At 38.5% G+C, this 6687-nt stretch overlaps 1 non-coding gene across 1 annotated transcript; it reads left to right on the top strand.

Annotated features, from left to right (window-relative positions):
- The first annotated feature begins 2467 nt into the window (after positions 1-2467).
- Positions 2468-2575, top strand: LOC116545841. The gene has a single exon (XR_004266474.1). It is a non-coding gene; the product is annotated as a U6 spliceosomal RNA (small nuclear RNA).
- The last annotated feature ends 4112 nt before the right edge of the window (positions 2576-6687 follow it).

The raw sequence follows: 6687 nt of genomic DNA, 5'->3' as shown, positions 1-6687 counted from the left end.
ATTAAAACATACACTTACCCAATGGCAATTCCATATCCAGGTATTTATCCAACAGAAATGAATTCATAGGTTCACCAAAAAAAAAAAAAAAAAAAAAAGGAGAAAGAAAAAAAGAAAGGAACTAAAATGGGCTGGGCACAGTGACTCATACCTGTAATCCCAGCACTTTGGGAGGCTGAGGTGGGAGGACCACTTGAAGGCGAGCTCGGATGTTTGAGACCAGCCTGGAAAACATAGTGAGACCTCATCTACATCATTAAAGAAAAAAAAAACCTAAAATGTTTATAGGTTCTGGGCTGGGCATGGTGGCTCATGTCTGTCATCCTAGCATATTGGGAGACCAAGGTGGGCAGATCACTTGAGCTCAGAATTTCAAGACCAGCCTGGGCAACATGGTGAAACCCCATCTCTACTAAAAATACAAAAAATTAGCTGGGCGTGGTGGCATGTGCCTGTACTCCCAGATACTCAGGAGGCTCAGGCAGGAGAATCACTTGAACCTGGGAGGTGGAGGTTACAGTGAGCTGAAATGGCGCCACTGCACTCCACCCTGGGCAACAAAGTGAGACTCTGTCTCAAAAAAAGAAAAAAGTTTATAGGTTCTTTTCACAAGAGATTGAACCAGATAATAACCCAAATGTATAACAGTAGGAAAACGGATGAAGAAACTATGGTAGGCCCGGCACAGTGGCTCACGTCTGTAATCCCTGCACTTTGGGAGGCCAAGGCGGGTGGATCACCTGAGGTCAGGAGTTCAAGACCAGCCTGGCCAACATAATGAAACCGCGTCTCTGCTAAAAAATGCAAAAATTAGCCGGGCATGGTGTTGTACACTTGTAATCCCAGCTACTCAGGAGGCTGAGGCAGGAGAATCGCTTGAACCCAGGAGGTAGAGGTTGCAGTGAGCAAAGGCAGGAGAATCGCTTGAACCTGGGAGGTAGAGGTTGCAGTGAGCTGAGATCATGCCACTGCACTCCAGCCTGGGCAACAAGAACAAAACTCCGTCTCAGAAAAAAAGAAAGAAACAAACAAAATATGGTATATTTGTACAGTGGAATACTACTATGTAATAAAAAGAACAAATTACTGATACACACTACAATGTCGATGAAACTAAGAAATATGTTGAGTAAAGGAAGCTAGTATGAGTCATATGATTCCATTTGTATGAAGTTCAAGGACAGACAAATCAGATCTAGGGTGATAAATCATAATAGTGATTGTGGGGGTGGGTGGCTGGGGCATTATAACTTGGTACGGACTGAAAAAGGTCATGAAAGAATTTTCTGACGTAATGGAACATGTCCTTGATCTTGATCTCGTTGATGGTTAACTGAGTGCGTTTGTCAAAAATCATAAAGCTATAAACTTTTAAGATCTGTGTACTTTACATGTTATAAATTATATTTTATTAGAGTACTATCATATAAAATAAAGTAAGCCACCATTTATGAGGGGTAAACCTCATCATATTGACTAAAAGTTAACATTTAAGAAGGTTTCTTTGTAAATTTGATCATCTTTAGCACTTATTCAAGACTGGTCTAATTTTATTTGCAAGATATTATAAAGTTTTCAACAGACCAGGAAATCCTCAGCATTTACAAGGACTCTCAGATGTACAATCAGAACACTGTGTTCTGTTAGATTTCACTTTCACTTTCAGTTCTAGATTCCTGGGTTTCTTTATACATAAAAACCTAAAAACTTACAGTGAAAAAGCGTTAGGCTAGAACTACAGTTGTTGCAACATTATGTGAAATTCCCTCCAGAGAAAAAATATTTTTAATAATAATTCCCCCAAAGGAAAAATACCTCTAAGTTGATTATTAATAATAGGATATGAGAGCATACTGCTATCAGGAATTGTCAGAGTTCTGAGCCAGGAATGGAGTGAAAAACCCTCTCACTCATCCCTTGCTCATACACTGACAGTAGAAGAAAACTGGAAAGCCAAGAGGACAAGTGTGGAGGCTCACGTCTGTAATCCCAGCACTTTGGGAGGTCAAGGCAGACAGATCACTTGAGCCCAGAAGTTTAAGACCAGCTGGGACAACATAGCGAGACTGTGTCTCTATAAAAGATACAAAAATTAGCCAAGTGTGGTAGCTTGTGACTGTAGTCCCAGCAACTCAGGAGGCTGAGGTGGAAGGATCAATTGAGCCCAGTTGGTTGAGGTTGCAGGGAGCTGAGATCATGACACTGCATTTCAGCCTGCGTGACAGAACAAGGATCGGTCTCAAAAAAAAAAAAAAAAAATTAAAATAAACAAAACAAACAAACAAAAAAACCCACAAACAAACCTAGAAAACTGAAGATAGTAACGGCTATACAGTGTATCTCTACCTTGTCACTTTTTTCAAAGGTTTCCTGATGTATTTCTGTCATGATAAGAGTATGTGGAGCTTGGAATCCACTGGCTTGGAAGAAAATAAAAGATAATTTGGAAAGAAAATATATTTAGGCCGTGCTTGCCTTGCCAGCACATATACTAAAATTGGAACCATACTGAGAAGATTAGCATGGCCCCTGCTCAAGGATAACAGCTGGATGCTGAAAGGAAAAGAGGAGCTTTTGTTATATAGTAGGTGAGATATACAAAGGGTTAGAAAGAGAATTCAAGGTACGTTACACCATTAAAAATGTGGATGCACATTTAGAATAGAGAAAGCCCAAGTGGATAGTTTGGATAGATTGGCTCCATTTTTGTTAGTCAGTAAACACAGGTTTACTGAGCATCTACTATGAGCAGACACTTTACTAGTACTAGAATAATGCAGTGAACAAATACATACACATTTATCTAGGGAAATAATTTTTTTAATTGTGCAAAATATTGCAAAGGAGACATGCTAATTTGCTTTCAGCCTAGTAGGTCTGACCCTAGTTCTCATAACCAGTTTGAAGAACATGGGACTCAGTCAGTTCAGGGATTTCTTAAGCCATGGTCTTTATTTTTATTTTTTTGAGATGGAGTCTTGCTCTGTCTCCCAAGCTGGAGTGCAGTAGCAAAATCTCAGCTCACTGCAACCTCCACCTCCTGGGTTCAAGTGATTCTCCTGCCTCAACCTCCAGAGTAGCTGGGATTACAGACGCCCGACACCACACTCAGCTAATTTTTGTATTTTTAATAGAGACAGGGTTTTGCCATGCTGACCAGGCTGGTCTCAAACTCCTGACCTCAAGTGATCCTCCTGCCTCAACCTCCCAAAGTGCTGGGATTATAGGTGTGAGCCACTGTGCCTGGCCAGCCATGGTCTTTAAATTGGGGCAAGTGTGCCCCTGGGTGTTTACAAAGACCTACCAACAGGTCGGTGGGAGCTCAAATAGTTTGAAGGAATTAATAGCCTGACTCTCAACTTCATGTGTAGTTTCTCCTAAAACTGATCTGCTTGAAAACAAGAGCTGTCAAAGTTGCCAGGCTTGTTTTGTCTTCTTACCTCCCTTTTTTACGATGGTTCTCTGTCTTCCCTTAAAAGACAGGCTCACCTCTCACCTATCATGAGTTTTAAAATGTTGTGTTTCTCTGGGTGTTGAAACCTGGATGATTTGGAATAATCGATCAGCATTAGTGTTGAGAAAATGAATGACTCTAATATCTGAGGATAGGGTTGCTAGGTAAAATACAGGACACCAAATTGAATCTAAATTTCAGATAACTAATGAATAATTTATTAGTATAGGTAGGTACCAAATATTGTATATTCTTATACTAGAAATATATTCATTGTTTATATTAAATAGAAATTTAACTAGATGTTCTCTGTTTTAATTTGCTAACTCTGTTGATCTTATCTGGGTATCAAAAGCTCAATGGTTTCTAAATCACCAATTTCAGCAAAATGGAGTTGTCTACTGATAATTACAAATTTTGATTCAAGATCACTAAATGACTTTTGGAATATAAAACATATTTTTAAAATTGTGAAAAAATTGCCATAATAATATTTCTTCTGGGCCTATCTACTTATTTCTGTGAAATAGGGTTTACAGCATTTATAATCTGTAGAAAAGAAAAAAAGGAACAGAATCTGTGCTGAACCCTAACATACTATAGCCATAAGTAATATTCATGAATGTACACTTGAAAAACTTGCTTAAAATCTAAGCTGCAACCCCTTAAAACTGTATTTGTAATAACATTATTAACATTTACAATATTTTTATATTGTTTTGACCAATTATGTTTTAAAAGTAATAAAAACAATTTCAATGATAATGTAATCAAAGAGGAATTCTTTTTTTTTAAGATGGAGTCTCACTCTGTCACCCAGGCTTGAGTGCAGTGGCATAATCTTGACTCACTGCAACCTGTCTCCCAGGTTCAAGCGATTCTTGTGCCTCAGCCTCCCAAGTAGCTGGGACTGCAGGCGTGTACTGCCACACCTGGCTCATTTTTGTATTTTTAGGAGAGATGGGATTTCACCATGTTGGCCAGGCTGGTCTCAAACTCCTGACTTCAGATGATCCACCTGCCTTGGCCTCCCAAAGTGCTGGTATTACAGGTGTGAGCTGCTGCGCCTGGCCAAAGAGGAATTTTTTTTGTTTGTTTTTTTAACACTTAGAGCCTTATGATCCCAGAGAAAAAAATAGATTTCAATTTATAATATGTGTTTGTTTCAGATATATGACAGATCATAAAAGATGCCCAGTATAAACATGTATTAACATTCTCTAGGGGAATTATGTTTTAAAAGTAATAAATGTTCAATGACAAAAGGCAATGATAAAATATTTTCAGTTATTAAAGATGGCCTGACATTAATTACTTCATGGATGGTCATGTATTTCAAATGACTATGGTATTAGGATCCATCAAATACATTCAAAAGAGTGCTCTATCAATTTTTCCCCAAAATATCTATGTTTATATTTTGTAGATTCTTGACATGTACAAAAGCTTTTTTTTTTTTTAATTGTACTTTAAGTTCTGGGGTACATGTGCAGATCTTGCAGGATTTTTGCATAGGTACACTCATGCCATGGTGGTTTGCTGTTTCCATCCCCCTGTCACCTACATCAGGCATTTCTCCCAGTGTTATCCCTCCCCAATCTCCCTGCCTCCTTCCCTCCCCTAGCTCCCCACCCCTCAATATACTCCAGTGTGTGATGTTCCCCTCCCTGTGTTCATGTGTTCTCATTGTTCAACACCCGCCTATGAGTGAGAACATGCGGTGTTTGGTTTTCTGTTCTTGTGTCAGTTTGCTGAGAATGATTGTTTCCAGATTCATCCACGTCCCTACAAAGGACACAAACTCATCATTTTTTATGGCTGCACAGTATTCCATGGTGTATGTGTGCCATATTTTCTTTGTCCAGTCTATCATTGATGGGCATTTGGGTTGGTTGCAGGTCTTTGGTATTGTAAACAGTGCCACAATGAACACACATGTGCAGGTGTCTTTACAATAGGACGATTTATAATCCTTTGGATATATACCCAGTAATGGAATTGCTGGGTCAAATGGAATTTCTATTTCTAGATGCTTGAAAAATCGCCATGCTGTCTTCCACAATGGTAAACTAATTTACACTCCCACCAACAGTGTAAAAGTGTTCCTATTTCTCCACATCCTCTCCAGGATCTGTTGTCTCCAGGTTTTTTTAATGATCGCCATTCTAACTGGCTTGAGATGGTATCTCAATGTGGTTTTGATTTGCATTTCTTTAATGACCAGTAATGATGAGCATTTTTTCATATGTTTGTTGGCGTCATATATGTTTTCTTTTGAAAAGTGTCTATCCATGTCCTTTGCCCGCTTTTGAATGAGTTTTTTTGTTGTAAATCTGCAAAAGCTTTATGTTTTAATGTTAAGTTAAAAATGGGCAAGGGAATACAGAGCTTTTCAAAATTCTTCTGGTGAGTACATAATTGAAAAAGTGTAAGGCCCACAAATTGTTTGCAATAATCTCAGTAGTGAGTTGAAAATGGCTTAGAAAGTCTTGAATGAAGCAGACTCAAATGTGGATTAAAATCTCCATGTGATAAATACACTTAGTATTCTGAAATAATTCCAACTGGAACTTCAGCTGCTGTGGACAGCCAAGTCCACCTAAACCAGAAGATGCCTTGCTCAGTCCAAGTGTGTGCAGAATGCACTGGATGCCGTTTCCACAGCATGATGAATTCCCAAACAATCCCAAATAATCTCTGCCTCCGGTTGGTAATTGTCTTTGATCTACTGGAAAACAGAAAATCAGATGAACTCACCCAATCCATCTGTTACCCTGGTAGGGACCGCTCTCAGGTGAAGTTGCTTAAATTTACTGCTTAGAGAACATTGAGGAAAATATGGCAGTGCAGTGTGACTCAAAGATGTCAGGTTTTCCTGAGAAAGGCACTGCAACTCAGAAACCTGCCCTGCGAGAGGCTAAAAGGAGGGATTTTTTAAAATAGCCAACTCCACCCTTATTAAAAACAAAACAAAACAAAACAAAAAAACAAAAAACAAACCTCACCAAAACAAAACAAAGTATTTCACTACAGAAAATTAACAAAGCAATTTCAATCTTTAAACTAGTAAAAAATAAACTGCAATAACTGCTTGATTTTTTTCACATACCGCCGCATTTGCTTTCAACTGTTACTTTCTTGATCAGAACAAAAAGTAAAAATAAATAGAAGGATTTCATAAAGTTTCGATTTTTTTAAAATGCTGGACTTTTGCAGCTATAGTAGATTGAAAA

Source organism: Sapajus apella, unplaced genomic scaffold (genome assembly GCF_009761245.1).
Source record: "Sapajus apella isolate SASKATOON/1434 unplaced genomic scaffold, GSC_monkey_1.0 scaffold394, whole genome shotgun sequence".
Lineage (NCBI taxonomy): Eukaryota > Metazoa > Chordata > Mammalia > Primates > Cebidae > Sapajus > Sapajus apella.
This window is presented reverse-complemented; position numbering and strand designations above follow the sequence as displayed.